The sequence below is a fragment of the Triticum dicoccoides genome, chromosome 2B (assembly GCF_002162155.2).
Source record: "Triticum dicoccoides isolate Atlit2015 ecotype Zavitan chromosome 2B, WEW_v2.0, whole genome shotgun sequence".
Lineage (NCBI taxonomy): Eukaryota > Viridiplantae > Streptophyta > Magnoliopsida > Poales > Poaceae > Triticum > Triticum dicoccoides.
This window is the reverse complement of record NC_041383.1, coordinates 313,128,802-313,147,065: the sequence shown is the minus strand read 5'-3', so window position 1 is coordinate 313,147,065 and position 18,264 is coordinate 313,128,802. Positions and strand designations below refer to the sequence as shown.

The following is an 18,264-nucleotide window of genomic DNA, read 5'->3' as shown; positions in this document are numbered from 1 at the left end:
GTGAGACAGTAAGAAGGAAACTTCCCAGATTATGTAGAAAGAAAATACTTGGTTTGACAGCAAGTACCATGACATGAATCAAAAAAGATATACGGTGGGAAAAATAAAATGGCAGAAACCTGGGAGGTTCTGGTTTGTTGTATCTCCACCTGTTTGGGTTGGCGAATGTGGATGATTTTTTTATCCTGTGAACTCATTGTACTGCTACAAGAATTTGGTATCATCATGGTGTAATTTTGTTAACATTCTGGTTTTGTTAGATAGTGGCTACACTAATCTAGAGTGATACAATTTTCCTTCCCATTTGGTATCATCATGTTTAGTGTATACAGTTATAACATCATGTGGGTTTTTAAGTCTGTTTACAGCTCATGTGGGTTTTAACATCATGTGGGTTGGTGAATGTGGATGATTTTTTTCTCCTGTGAACTTGAATGTTGCAATGTTGTTTTCTTCAGAGGCTACTGTCAAAAACTTGAGCTACGATCTTGCAAAGATGATGATCATCTTGCTAGTTTGCTGGGTTTTGTCTCCGATCATCGTGTCGTGATGAATTTGCAGGTACCCCGAGAGGCCCTTGATTTTGCCGGAATGTTGATTAACTTCTGTTCCGGAAAATTCGGGTACTCCATATGTCCTATTTTTAGCAAAGGTCATGCTGAAATTTTAGCATGACTTTGCTAAAAATAGGACATATGGGGTACTTGCGACTAATGCATGGACCGGGGTATCTTAGTACTTAGTTAAGTAGGATCAAATGCCCCGCCATTCTTGCTGCATTAAACCATAGGTGGCAATAGGGCCAAGTGATTAGTGCCAAGTGATTAGGCCCAACCTAGGGTGCCTCGGCTTAGGCTTTTAGGGTGCCTCGGCGTCGACAAACCCTAAATGATAAAAGCTTAGCTTTTAGGATGCCTCGGTGTCGACAAACCCTAAATGATGAGACCATGATCTTGTTCCTTGACAATAACCAACTTTTTGACCAAATTGTTTTCCTATTTAAAGCGAAACATGGCCAACAACGATGAGGCCGGCGGTTCGGGCGGCAAGCAATTCTGGGAGCTGTCACAGGAGATGGAGGAACAACCTCACCGCTATGAGGACGCCGCGGAAGACACCGATCCTGATTACACAACCCCTAGTGGCGTCGGGGATGACACCACTGATGGTGCCGCCGAGGATGCCACCACTGATGATGGCGGCGCACACACAGATGGCAGCCAACCGAAGAAGCAAAGGAAGGACCGGCGCCCGAATGCGCTCCGCACCCTCAAGGAGGAATTCACTCAAGTGGACTCCGACAGGAATCCAACGGAGCCCAAACATATAGTCAAGGGGTACTCAATTCAGCTCGGGTGCATTCTCCGGAGCACCGTCTCGATCAACACCGAGAACCTTAGGCATAAGGACCGAGGGAATTTGCGCAGCCTCCTCTTCACGAAGCTGCACGAACGATACAAGTTCCTCGCCAAATTTGAAAACACACGCCTCTCAGGGAATAAAGTGAACAGTGCCGCCCTCACGAAGATGAGCACGGCCCTGTCTACTTGGAGAAGCGCGGTGAAGAGAATGATTGATAAAGGTGATAGTTATGAGAAGATCAAGGCGAAATATCCTTTGATGAGCGAAGATGAGTACAAGGAGTTCAAGATAAAGTGCGAGAGCACTGGAACCACCGAATCAAGTCAGTGGGGGAAAGGAATGCGGGAGCTGAACTTAGGGGAACACAAACTCGGTCCCGGCGGTTACAGAGTGGCGGAGCCTATATGGGACAAGGAGGACACGGAGCGTGCCGAGCAAGGCCTACCGCCCCGCTTCGAGAAATACAGCGGTAACAAGCAGACCAGGAACTATGTCAGGGCCCGGTACAAGGAGGACCCGATAACAAAGGAGCTTACCACGGATCCGAAGACCAGGGCGCTTGAGCTTGTTCTGGTAAGGAATACAACCCCGTGTAATTAGCTCCATATGGTTGCACTCTAACTAATCCCCAATATTTCTAAATGGTCGCAGAAAACTGAAAACTGAAAGCAGTAGCGCGGGGTCGTCTTAGAGCTCCCCTTTCGACAGCCTTTTAAATAGGGCGTTGAACATAATGAAAAGCAAGGATAAGCTCACTAAGCTGACGTCAGCTGGTCGTGTGGCCGGCAAAGGCTTGTCCACAAAATGAGGGTCATACAATACCGCTGGTGTGCGGAAGGAGAAAAAGGTCAGCTCTGAAAGCCAGACGCGCGAGGTTGAAGCACTCAAGGCACAAGTGGCGCGGATTCCGGAGCTTGTCCAAGAGCAAGTGGAACAACAACTGGGAACGAAGCTCAACGCCATGGTGCCTACGTTGATTCATGGGCTGATGACGTGGATTGCGGGCGGCCAACAGGGGCCTCCCCCGGTTCCCAGCTTCACGGCCAGCAACTCGCACAACGCGCAGGTGGCGCCATTGGTGTCTCCGGCGGCGCCATTGGTGTCTTCGGCGGCGGCGCCATTGGTGTCTCCGGCAGAGGCGGTATTCGTGTCTCCGGTGCCGGCACGGGCATTGGAGCTTAATGCACCCGGGTGTACGCCGGCCGACACCTCGCCAGCAAGCTCCCCCTCCGTCAATTGCATGCCCGCTGTTGGCGATCCCTCGACATTAGCCGAGCTCGACGGCATCACGGTAACTAAGCCTCTCGGCCGATGACTTCATCTCCTTGCCTTTGACTAGGCATCCCTGACGCCCTGTACATGTTTTCGCAGGGCACCGCCGACGTTCCTTGCACTCTTCTGCACTTCGTAGGCGCCGAGTTGGTCGATGTCGCCAAGGGCAGAATCGTTCAACCGGGCAACCGCATGTTCCACGATAATCCGATGCCACCCACAGTGTATAGGGTTGAAGTGGTTCGGGTGCTGCCAGGCTGCGACGAGCTGTTACCTCTGGTTCGACCCGCTGGGTGTCACATCCCTAGCTTCTGGTAATGCACTAGGCTAGACCTCATGTGAGCATCATATTTTATTTCAAATGAAATTTGAATTGAGGAATTTTCAAAGCCTCAGAAACCTTCTAAAAATGATCAACATTAAAATCTCCTCAAAGAAGTCCAAGAAAATGCTCCTTTTAGTCTCTGAAAATATTGCAAAGAGGTAAAACTCAAAACAATATTTTTGGTATCTCAGAGTTAATTATTTTGGGCCTTTGAATTAAATAAATAGCTATTTGCATTGGATATATATTTGATATATAAATAATATATGTCCAATAATTACTGGAACATTTTATGTGGTTTGGTATATTTTAGTTCTAGCCACATAATTATTTTCAGGATTTTATAAAATGGTTTAGTATTTATTCCTAAACCAAAAGAAAACAGAACAAAATAGAAAACAATAAATAAAAGACAGAGGAGAGAAATCTCACCTGGAGCTTACCTGGCAGCCACCCACAGCCCAACACTATGCAGCCCACCTGCGCGGCCCAGCCCACCTGGCCCCCCCTTCTCCTGTCTTCTTCCCGTGCCAGCGCACGAAGCAGCTCGGTGGCGAGCACCGCCGTCGCGCTTGGCCACCTCCTGCCTGGTTGCCTCCCTCCTCGATGCGCCTGGAGACGCCACGACACCCCTAGCCTCTCTCTCACTCTCCCTGGAACCCCTCTCGCTCTCCCTCCGTCCCTATTCCCCCTCTGCTCTCTCTCCCTCCCGCGACCGAACGGAGCCGCCGCCATCGACGAGCTCCCTCGCGGACACCGGCCACCCCACGCAAACCCGACGCGCCCAGAAGCTCCGCCACGTTGTCTTCTTCATCTTCGATGAGCCACGCAAGCCGGGAGGGCCCGGAACATCGCCATCGCCGTCGTTTTCCACCTCGGGCTCCGACCACCGCCGCCGTTGATTCGCCGTCTCCACCGCCTCCCCGAGCACGCCGACCTTCTCTTCGAACTCACCGTGAGCCCCTGTCCATTTCCCCTCTCTCTCCGTGCCCGTCCGCGCCCTCTAACCACCTTGGCTGTCGGAGCCGACCGTTCCTCGCCGCCGGCGATGACGCAGACGGTGCTAGAGCCACCGTAGCTAACTCCCGAGCACGGCAACGTGCTCAGCACCCTTCCAGGAGCCGAGCGCGCCCACCCGTGCGACCTGCCGTGCCCCCTAGCGCCAACCCCGACCTCGCCGTGCTCCGGCCGCCGCCTTTGAGCTCGCCGCCGTCGATATAGGTCGCCCCCGGCCTAACCGACCGCACCAATCGACGCGCGGGATCTTCAACGTCACGTAGCTGCCCTCCGCCGGCCATTTGGTCGCCGGAGGAGGAATTCCGACCCCCTCCGCCGTCTCGGGCTTCACCGGCGACGAGCCGTGGACCAAGTCCGGCGAGTTTTGCCCCCAGTTGGACGCCCTGACTCAATGACAGGTGGGCCCAGCCCTGTTAGCTAATTAGGATTAGCACTAATCGAGTTAGTTAAACTAATTACCCCCCCTGCTGACACTGACATGTGGGCCAGGCTCTAATTAAACTTAGGTTAGTTAACTGTGTCACTGACGTGTGGTCCCCACACGTCAGGTTTGACCTGGGGCGCCCAGTTGACCCTGCTGACGTCACCGTGACGTGGTGCTGACGCCATAATTCATTTCTGGATTTATATTATTCAGGAAATTCCAGAAAATTGTAAAAACTTCTAAAAATCATAGAAATTCAACCGTAACTCCAAATGAGATAAATTATATATGAAAAATGATCAGAAAAATCCAATCTATCCATCTGTACTATTTTCATGCATGTTAGAACAACTTATAGCTGCTGTTTAGCACAAATCAATTAAAGGGCATTTAAATAATCATATATGGAGTTGGAATTTGAATCATGCATTCAAACCAACTTCATTTAAATCATAGCCAGGTGCATTAGCTCAACACACATTCATATTGCCATGTCATAGCATGCATCATATTGCGCATTGCATTGATCGTGTTCCTTCTGTGTTGCCGGTATTGTCCCCTCTCGATAGACGTGATACCGATGATGTGATCGTTGACACTGATGAAGACTCAATGCTATCTTCAGAAGTGCCAGGCAAGCAAAACCCCCTTGTTCATTCCGATAAAATCCCACTCTCTCGCTCCTGCTCTTTTTTTTACTGCATTAGGACAACAACGATTCATCTGTTACCTGCTGCGGTAGCTGAACCCCTTTATCCTTTGCATGACCTGTCATTGCCACAGTAAATAGATGAAACCCACTAGCATGAGTAGGAGTTGTTTGAGCCCTGTTGTGCCTACTCATTCATGCCTGTTTGTCACGCCTGCTACTGCTTAGAGTTGAGTCAGGTCTGATTCATCCGGGATGAATCAGAGGTGTGTGAACATGTCCTACTGTGTGTGAGCTAAGTGTGTGAACACGATTTGGTAAAGGTAGCGGTGAGAGGCCATGTAGGAGTACATGGTGGGTTGTCTCATTGCAGCCGTCCTCAGGAACTGAGTTCTGTGTTTGTGATCCATGATTCAGCTACTACCATGCATTGGGCCCGAAACCAATGGACCCTCTCGGCTTCTTAATCACCCTTGTCCTCTGTCCAGGAGTTGCAAGTAGTTTCTGGTGTTTATAGTATGCTGGAGGCCGTGCGCAGCGCTGACCGTAGGGGTGGGCTGTGATGCGGTAGGCACGTGGCCGGGTAAACCGGGCGCCCGTTTGGTGTCGCGGAACCCTGTTCACATCGTTTGGGGCTGTGAGCGAAACTCCGGCCGGATCTCCTCATGGATGGAACCCGAATAGGCGATAAACCTGGACTAGAGACTCGAGTGTTTAGGCAGGCCGTGGCCGACACCCACGTTGGGCTTCCGCTTGAAGGTTGCCGAGTACATGTCGTGTAAACGGCGGTAAGTGGTGAGAGCGTGTGTGAAGAAGTACACCCCTGCAGGGTTAACATCATCTATTCGAATAGCCGTGTCCGTGGAAAAGGACTTCTGGGTTGCTTATATCAGTTCATAGACAAGTGAAAGTGGATACTCTAAAATACGCAAGATAAGCGTGAGTGCTATGGACGGCGTTCTCGCAGGGAGACGGGAGCGGATCCATAGTGGTGTATTGATATGGTGAATATGTGGACTCGTGTGCGCCACCTGAAGAGTTACTTGCAATCATAGTTTAGGTTAGCCACTGAGTCAAAGCTGGCTTGCTGCAGTTAAACTCCACCATCCCCTTTGTTGATAATGATGCATATGTAGTTAGCTCTGATGTAAGTCTTGCTGGGTACATTTGTACTCACGTTTGCCTATTTTATGTTTTTGCAGAGAGACTTCGGTCTCGCTAGTAGTTCCACGTGGACTTCGACGTTTAGCTTGTTACCTCAGCTACGATCTTGTGCCCTCGGCAGGATCTGATAGACAGTCAGGCTTCTCAGTCTTTTTCATTTATAGATGTCTGTACTCAGACATGATAGCTTCCGCTTGTGCTTTGATTTGTATGCTCTGAGTGTTGGGTCATGAGACCCATGTTTGTAATATCTCGCTCCTCGGAGCCTAATGAATAAATTACTTGAGTCGTAGAGTCATGTTGTGATGCCATGTTGTATTTGCACATATCGAGCATATTGTGTGTATGTTATTGAAATGCTTGGTATGTGTGGGATCTGACCATCTAGTTGTTTATCTTTAGTAGCCTCTCTTACCGGGAAATGTCTCCTAGTGTTTCCACTGAGCCATGGTAGCTTGCTACTGCTCCGGAACACTTAGGCTGGCCGGCATGTGTCCTTCTTCGTTCCTGTGTCTGTCCCTTCGGGGAAATGTCACGCGATGAATACCGGAGTCCTGTTAGCCCGCTACAGCCCGGTTCACCGGAGTCCTGCTAGCCCAGTGCTACAGCCTGGATTCACTCGCTGATGACCGACACGTTCGATGCTGGGTCATGGATGCCTGTCCCTGTAAGTTTGTGCCACTTTGGGTTTACGACTAGCCATGTCAGCCCGGGCTCCTTATCATATGGATGCTAGCGACACTGTCATATACGTGTGCCAAAAGGCACAAACGGTCCCGGGCAAAGGTAAGGCGACACTCGTGGGAATACCGTGCGTGAGGCCACAAAGTGATATGAGGTGTTACATGCTAGATCGATGTGGCATTGAGTCGGGGTCCTGACACTGGGGCCGACGAAGAAGATGAGATGACCCTCAGCGCCTGCGTAAACTGGCCGCTGCTTTGGCCGAAGAGCCAGATTCGTTTGGGGGCGGGGGACACCACGCCACAGACAAGACTGCCAGTCGTGCCGGCGCCAAGCCATGGCAAGAACGCCGCAACGCTACCGGACCTGCCGGACATCCCTATGTCGGACATCCCTATGGCACAGGATCCGGACAGCCCTATGGCACAGGATCCGGACGACGACGACAATGATGACGGTACATTTACCAAAGTCGATAAGTACTTTGCCGAACATGGGTACGCTGACGAGTTCTGCGGCCTCTTTCTCAAGAACCCAACCAAGACGATCGCAATCTAGCTGGTACGACGGAGAAATCCAATTGCAATAGGCGTCGTCTGCCGTTCAGTTCTCTGGAGACGCCTCCAGCTCCCGCCTTCACCGAGCCTCTGATAGCTGAGGTGCGAAATATCATCAGCCCCAACACGCTCAAGAAAGCGGTCTGTGAGCAGAACTCGGTCCCATTACAGGAGATCAAGAAGAAGGGACGGAAACGAAAGACTAACAAGGGCGCTGGTGCGAGCCAACCGGCACCGAGTTCGATCCGTACTCAGGACGGGCCACCTTCACCTAAGGATATCTCGAGGAGGGTGCATGTGGCGGGTAGGGCGATGCTACCGCCAAATATGCTGAATGCTGCAACCGGTGCTATGCGGAGTCTGCACGACAGTGTTCTTTCTTTGGAGAAGCGGCGTCTGAGAGAGAATGATGTGGCATACCCGGTTTTCGTGGCCAAGGTGCCAGAGGGCAAGGGCTTTGCGGATGGCGACATCGGGGGTACGATCGTCCTGCGGTTTGATGACACCTTTGCTATGTTTAACCTTCATCCGCTGCACTACACCTTCGTTCGGCTATTTCGCTGAGTATGGAGATGCGGATCATTAGAGACAAGACCCCGGACATCGTGATAGTTGACCCCTTCTACATGCGTGCCAAGCACTTGAACAGCGTTGGGGACCGCCAAGTTGCGAGTTCACACCTCGAAGGCGTCATTATGGCAAACCCAGATAAGGATAACTTCCTTGTGGCTTACTTTCCCGAGTAAGTCATCCCTTAACCGCCCCGTAACATATGATTTCTTAGATTTTGATCGTTCTTTTTTTTCTAACATTCCGTGTTCTGTGCAGTGACACATATTGCACACTCATCCTCTTAAGCCCGAAATATTCCATGGCCACGTATTTTGACCCGAACCGTAACTCCAAGATAGACTACACAAATGTCAAGAAAGTTCTTGATGATGTTCTCCCCGGCTACGCCAAATCTGGAGGCACCTTCACCAGGGCAGTTCGTAAGTACGGCAAGCACATGTTCTCACACAATACGAAGTTCTGCTGTGTCAAGCAGCCGCCTGGCGGTCAGAAGGATGCCTACTACGCCCTCCATCACATGCGGGCGATCGTAAGGGGCCATCATCAACTTCTGCTACCAGATAATCTCAAAGATTGGGCCGCGAGGTTGTCAGCAGTCCAGGACGCGGACCTCGGACAAGAATTCTTTCGCATCCAGTCGGAGTTTGCGGACATCATCCATCAAGATGTCCTTCATACCTCGGGGCAGTTCTTCGTCAGATATCAACCGTCCAACAGTGAGATAGATGAAACACTACAAATGCAGGGTGACAACGACCGCGATTTCATGACCATCACGACAGACGGCGGCTTCATCCACGCTCCTGTCCGATGAGTCGAGTCGAAAGTAGTGATGTGTAGTTCTGAAACATTGATTAGCTCATGTTGTAATTAAACTTTGATGAATTCGTATGTCTCTTTGGTTTGGACAGTCGTTCAACTTAGATGTAATCGATGCTATTTATTAGTAGGACCATGAATCGTGCTATTAATGTCTTGCTTTTCTCTTTCGATCCTTTTGTTGCATACTTACATATTGCTTATGTATTGTCTGTTGTTTGGCTTGTGCATAGAGATGCCGTCGTATGTCGTGTACAAGGGTAAGGTTCCCGGAGTCTACGACGACTGGGAGGAGTGTCGGAGACAGGTTCACCGTTTCAGCGGTAACAGTTACAAAGGGTACACCACTAGGGCGGAGGCCGAATCTAGATATGCCCGCTATCTAGCGGGAGAGAGGAGGGAGCGTTGGAGGAACCGGATGAGGACCAGTTTGATCGCGATGATGCTCATCGTGATGACCACAACTCTCTTTTATGTGATGGTAGTTTAGATGATCGATATCGACTTGTAATGTGAAGACAAACTCGATACTCGCAGTCTTGAGACTTGTAATGTTTTATCTTTGTTCGGTCTTTTGAATTCAGAGACTAATATGACGAATTGTATTCAGAGACTAATCTTCTATTGTATTCGATGAATCTGATGTTGCTGTGTGTTGCTGTCTATATTCTGTCCAATAATATATTTTGTAACCTGTGCAAAAATCAGAAAAGCAAAAAAAAACAAATATTCATACTAATGGCGCATCAAGGCCGAGTGCGCTATTAGTATGCCAAAGGATACTAATGGCGCATCATGGCAGAGTGCGCCATTAGTGTGACAAAGCACATGGTTACATATGGCCCCCCGGGAGGCATACTAATGGCGCATGGTGTTACATACTAATGGCGCACTGGCAGGTGCGCCATTAGTATACCAGATACTAATGGCGCACCAGTGGTGCGCCATTAGTAAAAAATTCTAATGGCGTGCTACTAATGGCGCACCAGTAGTGCGCCATTAGTAGAAAAAACCGGTGCGCCATTAGTAGGCCGTTTCCTAGTAGTGCCAGACCCTCCTGTGTATATTCGTCAACCCCGGGATCATTGTTGACAACACAGCGAAATGATATCATTGCACAATACATAGAAGTATTACAAGTAGTATATTTGTCACAATACATACCTAGTGAAATGTCTCGTAACATTTATTACAATCAGAAAACAGCGGAAAGTACAATGCGTAGCGACTCCATCTCAGCCACAGGCAGTCGATGTAGTCCACATGACATCACTCCGACAGATCACTATAGTTGTCATAGTCATCACCTTCGTCTTCATGGAACTCTGTTGTTCAACAAAAGTATTGCCATGAGTACATTTCGTACTCAACATGCCCCCCACGGGAAAGGACCTAATAGCTACATGTGGCTTCAAAGGAAGGCTATATGGCTCATTTGCATAAAGCTAATTTTGTTTGACAAATAAATGAGTTGGATAAAAGAAGTTTTAGAAGAAAAACATGTTTTATCTCCAGAATAACTTTCATCAAGTGAGGATCCTCGATCAACTCATGTCCTTCATAGGTTTCAAGAATAGGGGCAAAGAGGGAATAAGTAAGACAGGTCCCGTACGTCAAGAAAGATTCATGTGTTGCCCATGACCGTAGACACGACTATTCGAATAGTTTTACACTCTGCTTAGGTTGTACACTTTACCCACACGACACAATCCCGACTTGTTTCCATTAGCCGTCACTAGCATAGTACACCATTTGGTATACCGGCAGAGAGATTGTGACGAGATCTTTCATTAGACCAAACTTACTGTGCCAAGCCCACTAGGTTTCAACATGGAAGTAACCGCAGTTCACAGTCCGGGCCCCCCTTTTGTGCCGAGGATACTCCTCGCAAGGCAGCTATCCCATCTGCGGTACGGTGATGACGACAATAAGAGTGAACTAACTAATTAACCAAGCCAGTGCCCATATAGCATGTGGTTGTACTATTATCACAATCTTCAAATCCAAGACTTATTAGGCCTCATGCGGCACGAACGTCTGATTGCCCCCTTCAAATCGTGAAGGGTAGCCAATCGCTCCTTCAATCCTTGATTCAGCTGTCGCCCGCACCAATATTTAAATGGTAAGTTTCACCCAGAGTAGAAGAGAGTAGAGGAGATCAACAAGGGCCAACTGGCCTAGCTCAGCAATACGTTTCAACTGTCAATGACTTAGAGGTCATTCAACAAAGAACCTATAGGATAAGCATGGCTAAGCATTTCTACTCTACCGGAATACTATAATTCTACTCAGGTGTCAAATGAATAGGCGACAAGCGGATCAAGGTAATGTGTCAATCGACACGCTAGCTACAAGAATTAAAAAATAGCATGCATATAGTAACCATAAAACACAATGCAATTTTGTAAACATAGAATAAATATGATCAAAGAAGGAGGCATGCCTTCATTGTTGAGTCCTTCGGTAACCTGTTTCTGTCCATGTCCAACACCGTCGTCACTCCCTACTCGTCGTAATGATAGCAAAAGAAAACAAATAAATACCAAAGCAATAACAAATCCAAATAACATTCAAAACAATTTAAGAGTGGGTGGATAGCAAGATATTGATCAAGATGGAGACTCCAAAATGAGGTAGCACGATTGGATGTAAGAGAGAGGATTCATTGAAGTGACATGGTTGAGGTTGACACAACTAAGAAATACTTGGCGATCAAGACTAACATTCCAATACGAATATGCAATTAAACACTAGTATTGCCCACTACACATCTCGACAAACTATATAGGAAACTACTATCTAACAAACAGAATGGCATCAACACACATGAAAAGGAACCATCCTATGCATTTAACCACACAATTTACAACATGACATGATGAAGGTAATAGTTAACCACAAATAGATATTTAGATAGAATCTAAATACTTATAATGGTCAATAGTAGTCAAACATATACATCAACTATATAATAATTCAAAAGGCAATAGTTCCGTAAGACAAACGAACAAACATTACAAACCATACTAGTTAAGCAATCAAAAATCACTCAACAACATGAATCGAATTGACCTAGGTCTAACCCTATAACATTATTAATATAAAATAGGATCAACTCTATTATAACAAAACCAAGTCATTTGTCAAACAATTAACAAGAAACTATACAAGACATGGAACAAAAGAGTGAACTACTATCTAGGCATGATATGATTAAGATTAATAATCAACCACAAGTAAATATTTGGATGTATCCAAATATTTATAATGGTTAACAATAGGCAAAGACTAAACACCAATCATAACAACTATTAGCAAGCATTTCTATGAAAAAAGACAAACCAATGCTATCATAAAACTAATTGGAAAATTAAATAACTAGACACATCATACAAGGCATGTGAGTACAAAATCGTGAAGAGGTCTTATCTAATAACACAAGCATTAAACATATGAGTGATCATGAGAAGACACTTAAACTAGGACACTCTTTATAATAAAGGAAACAACTAATATCCAAATGACCTCTAGCAAAAAGATTACCACAACATGATTAACAACAAAGCAACAATGTGCACTAAGCATATGAGAAAGATACAACTCAACTATTGAAAGGTAAACTATCCTAATCATGTGATGAGCTAATGCAACATGTGCCAAACACTCATAACACTAACATCAAACAAGTCAAGCATATATGAGCAATACAAGTACAACTATAACACATGAAATATAATAACACATGAAAGATAACTAGCATGACTTGATGTTTAGACTTAGGCATACCACAAATGCAACAGTAATCTAAACCAGATATGATGCTAAGCATAGATGATCATGACACGAGATACCAAATTATGCTACTAATAAAATACAACGTGTAACTATGAGATAACCTAGTTGATAACAAGTGACCTAAAAATCAAGCACGACGTTAGCATACAACACTACCATGCTAGTTATGATAAATGAGAACATGGAAGCATACTAAGCACGTACAAAAGTATACAACTAGACCATCTCATCAACCAAATCAACATGTGTTATAAAAGCATGAATAACAAGATGACATGCATTTCCCATCTAGTACGCCATACACTTGCAAGTACATAGATAGCTAGACAACTTAGGCATGATCTAGTACCTGAATTGCTATGCACATGCTATACAACCTAATTATGCAATCACAATAATATGGCATCGTATTGATAAAGCACAATTTACTCAATACAAGAATGTATGAGACCAACAAACTACTATCATGTATATCTAACAATTAAAGGCTAACCAATGCATGAACATAGTATACAAACTAGCAATGATATACCACATGTAGCCATATAACCAAAATATGCATTATACTTTGAGTAAGTAGTAACATGGCATGTCTAGCAACTAAGCATGTGCAACTACCATCCTAGGTAAACAAAACATCTAGGATAATTAACAAGAAGTATAAATTAAATTCTATGATACAAGCAATAACAATACAATTCTGAATCATGACATGAAGCAACCAACCTCATAAAATAATGGATAACAAACATCTACAAAACAAGAGGATCATCTAGGCAATAGTATATTATGCGACAAGAACCACAATGGGTTTGTTCTCAAATAAGAAAGCATATCATTTGACTTATAGCATAAAAGAACTATGCAACATGTATGAAAAAAATGTGAACATCGATCATAGACAAGACAATGATTTCGAACCAATAGAACAAACATGCGACATGGATGGAAATGAATATTTAAACCATATCTAAGATATCACCATGCTAATCAAAATTAAATAATCAATACATCAAGTATTTCATAATTAAAGAAATCAAGTAAAACAATAATTCTACAAGGCTCTACGCATGGAGAATATCACTAGAAATCTATACACATTTTTAATATAGAACAACAAATAGTACCAAATATTTTTAAAATAATAAATAAAAGATTTCATCAATAATGATCTAAATCTAATTAAAATAATAACACCCGCCAAACACGTACGAACAATGATAATCAAATACACCAATCAACTTCTACACATGGTAAACATTCACAAACACTTGTACACTCGCATAACACAGGACTACAAAATTATATGATATTTAGTAACTCAAAATCAATCTATATTAAAAACACAAAATGCTACACATGACTATAATTCATAAATACGCATGCATAAAAGGGAAATACGTGCTACCAAAAATTATCGAGCCGAATGATGCACAACTATTTTAGCAATTTAAACAAGAGTAAACTAAATCTAGTAAACCATATGACACAAATTATGAGATAGCTAGCACACACTCCTACCCATATCAAGAACACAAGAAAATACATATTAATAAATAGTCCGATCAACAACCAAAAATCTATAATAAAACTCGATTAACCAAACAAGTAATCTAACTCCACTACGGGATTGCTACAACCATATAAAACATTTCTTCTATTGTGGTCAAGATCAAACGATGAACAAAAGCGATGGAAATATGACCATGGCCTATGGTTTATGCGACGGATAGCATCAACGCGACCAACGATAAACATAGGAGGAACCATGATGTCTAGGAGATAACTTGAGTGATATTTTGAAAGTGCACAAAAGGAATTGGATAGAAGCTCACCGAGCGCGACGAATCGATCCGACGAACTCGATGAACAGTGTAGATGAACATGCTAAATTCTTCGGGTGTGATCGACGGGACATGTTCCTTCTTTCCTGAATGGAACCATAATGTGCAGGGGAACCTTCTGGCGCAAGGGCATGGATGGAGATGGTATGAGTCACCGGGATCGAAACCTTGCGTCCATGGAGCTTCAAAAGTGTAGTGAGGGTTCTTTGGCAGAGGAGGAAGAGAGAGGGCATGAGGACTGTTGGGAATGACAAAGGAGATCGTGGTGGACGTCTAGGTATCTTCAAAACTGAAAATGATTGAGATTTATGGGAGTTGAGGGGAGGGCATGAGAGTGGCTGAACGTTTCTTCTTCTCTGTACTGTTTGCGCTTACGCGAGGGTGGAGGAAGGAGAAGCGCTTGGGGTTGACGTTGAAAGATGGGCAAGTATCTTCATATTTGTAAAGGTAGCAATTAAACAGAAAGAGGAGTTTCCATCATGCCTGTACGCTTCCTATTCTGTGTGCGTTTTCTCTTCTGGTATGTGTGTGTTGGTTGTTCCCCTTCTGGAATTGTGAACGTAAGGAGAGGCATTCATTGGATGGGCCAAGTGGATGGAAGCCCATGTGGAGAGGAGGGGAGGAAAAAAAATAGATGGGCTAAGCCCATGTGACTTGAGAAAGAAAACAAAAACAATTGGATGAATCCAGGGAAGAGAAGAGAGATGTACAGATGCATGTACTGGTGGATTTGTCTCAGAAACCATGTATGCGTGGATGGAAAGTATGAGTAAGATAGGTGGACAATTCAAATGGTAGAATGTATCTAATGGTCCAATGGAATTTGGCCCGAGATTGAGAAAAGGAAAAGAAATTGATTTCCGTTTTAGGAAATCTAGAGAAGGAAAATAAGCTCGAGCAATCAAACGAATTTCAGTAACCCAAAGAAAATTCAAGGCACATATTTAAATATGCCAAAGAAGAGAAAATAAAGCCCGACTAAAAGAAAAGAACTAAACTCAAATTTTAATTTAGGTTCACGTTAGTTCAAATTAAATCCTTCAAATTATAGAAGTCCAATTTAAGCTTTGTTAACAAATTAAACAAGTGAAATTTTCTCACCCTGATTTTTGGAAAACTTTTACTTAAACATTCCGAGAATCGGGATGTTACAATATGGAAATAGATATTTATGTATGAAGTTGATACACAACGTTATAAGAAAGACATGCGATTAGTTTACGATAGCTTATTTACATTGCATGTATCAAGCATGCTACATACGTAGAAATGCATTATATATATTGATAGCTTCGATCATTTAGCTCGTGGTGAGTAGTGAAGAATATCAGGTAGAGTCTCACTGCGCCATCGGTATAAAAAACGACTTTATTGTCAAAGAAGCTCTTCATGGTGGGTGTGTCTAGTGGGCTACCAAAAGCATAAATGACCCCATATAATACCTGCTTGTTTCCTGTAGAATGTGCTCTAATTGTCAAGTTGCATCGTTAAGGTGATCTGCAACATATCTTATCTGCGACAGATTATGACCCGTTGCGCCCCTGAAGCAACAAGCGAGAACAAATCAGGCACTCAAACCATTCTAGTAAGAGTAGTTTAGAGATTGATAATAAAACATGAATACATATGAGCAAGGACTCACGAATATCACTTAACTAAAACATCTTTGGTTCTAATGAAGGTACTATCAAAAAGGTAACAAGCAAGCTTCAGAGTATGACTACAAAGCTAAAATTAAAACTTGGGAAATCAGGCCTGATAAATTAATACTCATGGAACTGAAATAGTACAAAGCCGTCCTGCCAAATAACTCATGGATCCAAGATCAAATCTTTCTTAGCTATGTGCATTTAAACACTGAGGTTACTTTGCTCCTACAGACATACTATGTGAAACAATTCATTTGAAGTAAATTATAAACATAAAACTACAACATTACCAACAATCCCTCTATGACAGAATACCAGCGAGCTGCACTACTTTCAAGTCCTACCGTAACACATCCCGCAAAAAAAGTCCTATCCTAACACTCAAAACTTGTAATAATTGGAAAACTGAATGATCACTACGCTTCCCTAACTTTGCAGTTTGCAATTAGACCAAACTACATAAGTAAACGAAACTTCACTTATCAACTTCACAATATTAGAACAATAAGATGTGATGCCAATCTTATCAAGGACAACATGGAAATGATGATTCAGTTGTATGCTTTTGGATTAACTTTCATTTGATGATAACATATTACTTTAATGTAAGAAATCAGACTGATGCATAAGAGCTACTCACAGGACAAATTGGAAGACCTAGGGGCTTCAGCATATAGTTGGACCTAGGTGTAGTCAGGTATAGATGATGATCGTATTTACCTGTGGATCCAAATTTGCAGGTCCCTGTCTTCATGTAGTTGTGACAATTTGTTCAGATGCCTCGATGTGTTTGCTGACAAAACTGAAGAGAGAAATAAAAGATGATTATAAAACTAAAGTAGTTTATAAGGAGTACAACAGGTCCCTGTTTTGCTGCCAGATCAAGGATGGAGTAAACTAAAACAATTCGCTATTACAATTACCCATCCATGTTCCACGGATCGACTGACAAGTTCTATTATCACTTTCTTCTCTATGTATACATACTCTTCTCTTTGTAATGGGACTCGACATGGCACATGGTTTTTCTTTGAGGTCTGCTAGCAACAATATGTTTGATATCTCAGGATTGGCAACACATTAGTTAGTTCTTCTCTAATTTACGAAAGCCATTTACAACAGGGTAGAAAGTAGATGTATGATGCTACAATGAACAATGTTGGCTAGTTCTGTATGATGTAGTCCGCATAATTACATGGACAAATAAACAAAACTATCACTAGTTGTGCGCAGAAAATTGTACAAAAGTAGATGGGGATGGATTATCTATGGCACATCTGAAAGTAATGTTGGTTCAGGCGCAAGTTTCAGGTAAGAACGATGCTAAAACAGAGTAAATAAGACAATATGACGTGCATATACATATCATTTACCTGTTTCCCAATTCTTTGTGAATTGTCTTCCTTCTCTTTAAGTACCTTCCTAACTTTTTGCGCAGCAGCTCTAGCAATTTTAATGACAGTGCAAGCATTAGTTCCCTTGTCAACTGTTATACTGGCATCTTCCGAAGCCTGCGAACAATACACAAATAATGATGCATGAGCTCGGCCGAGGGCTGCAGCCAAGAGTGGCTGGAACAACAACTGTGACATCAAAATAATACCAAATGAAAATCAAGCTTACTTTAAAATATCTAAACCAATAAAGCGGACAAAAAGGATGTGTAGAACAAATGAGTTTTTCTTTTGCATGATAGGCGATGTCAATTAAAAAGAGTGTTGAGATTCAGGAACTGCACTCACAAGCATCATCCAAAACCAAATAACAAACTACTATGTCCTGAAAGCATAGTCTAATAACCAGAGGAAGCAAGCATTTTTAATTTGATTAAATCGATAACTCTATAAGTCTTTTTCCTAATAACCACATGAACTCTCAATAGCATGCAAATACTATATCCTGTTAAGAACAGTGCGTAGTTCTTATTCTGGCCATGTTTCTTTCTACTTTTTAGGATTAGGTATCCCTACTGTACATGGATGTGTACCTTCTCCCCATGCTGGCTAGTTTTTTCTAAGAAATAGATAGGTGGGTTTCCACCAACGATATGAATCGCCAATTTAGGACACCCTTACCATAGGAGCATGTTGCAGATTATCTAATAAGAGTTATAATGTCCTAGTGGGAAGA

General features: G+C 43.9%; 1 long non-coding RNA gene across 1 annotated transcript; it reads right to left on the bottom strand.

Moving 5' to 3' along the window:
- Nucleotides 1-15,840: 15,840 nt before the first annotated feature.
- On the bottom strand, nt 15,841-17,644 carry LOC119367689. The gene is made up of 3 exons (XR_005176395.1): nt 17,508-17,644; nt 16,855-16,936; nt 15,841-16,026 (listed from the first exon to the last, which is right to left on the bottom strand). It is a non-coding gene; the product is annotated as an uncharacterized LOC119367689 (long non-coding RNA).
- Between the last annotated feature and the right edge of the window lie 620 nt (nt 17,645-18,264).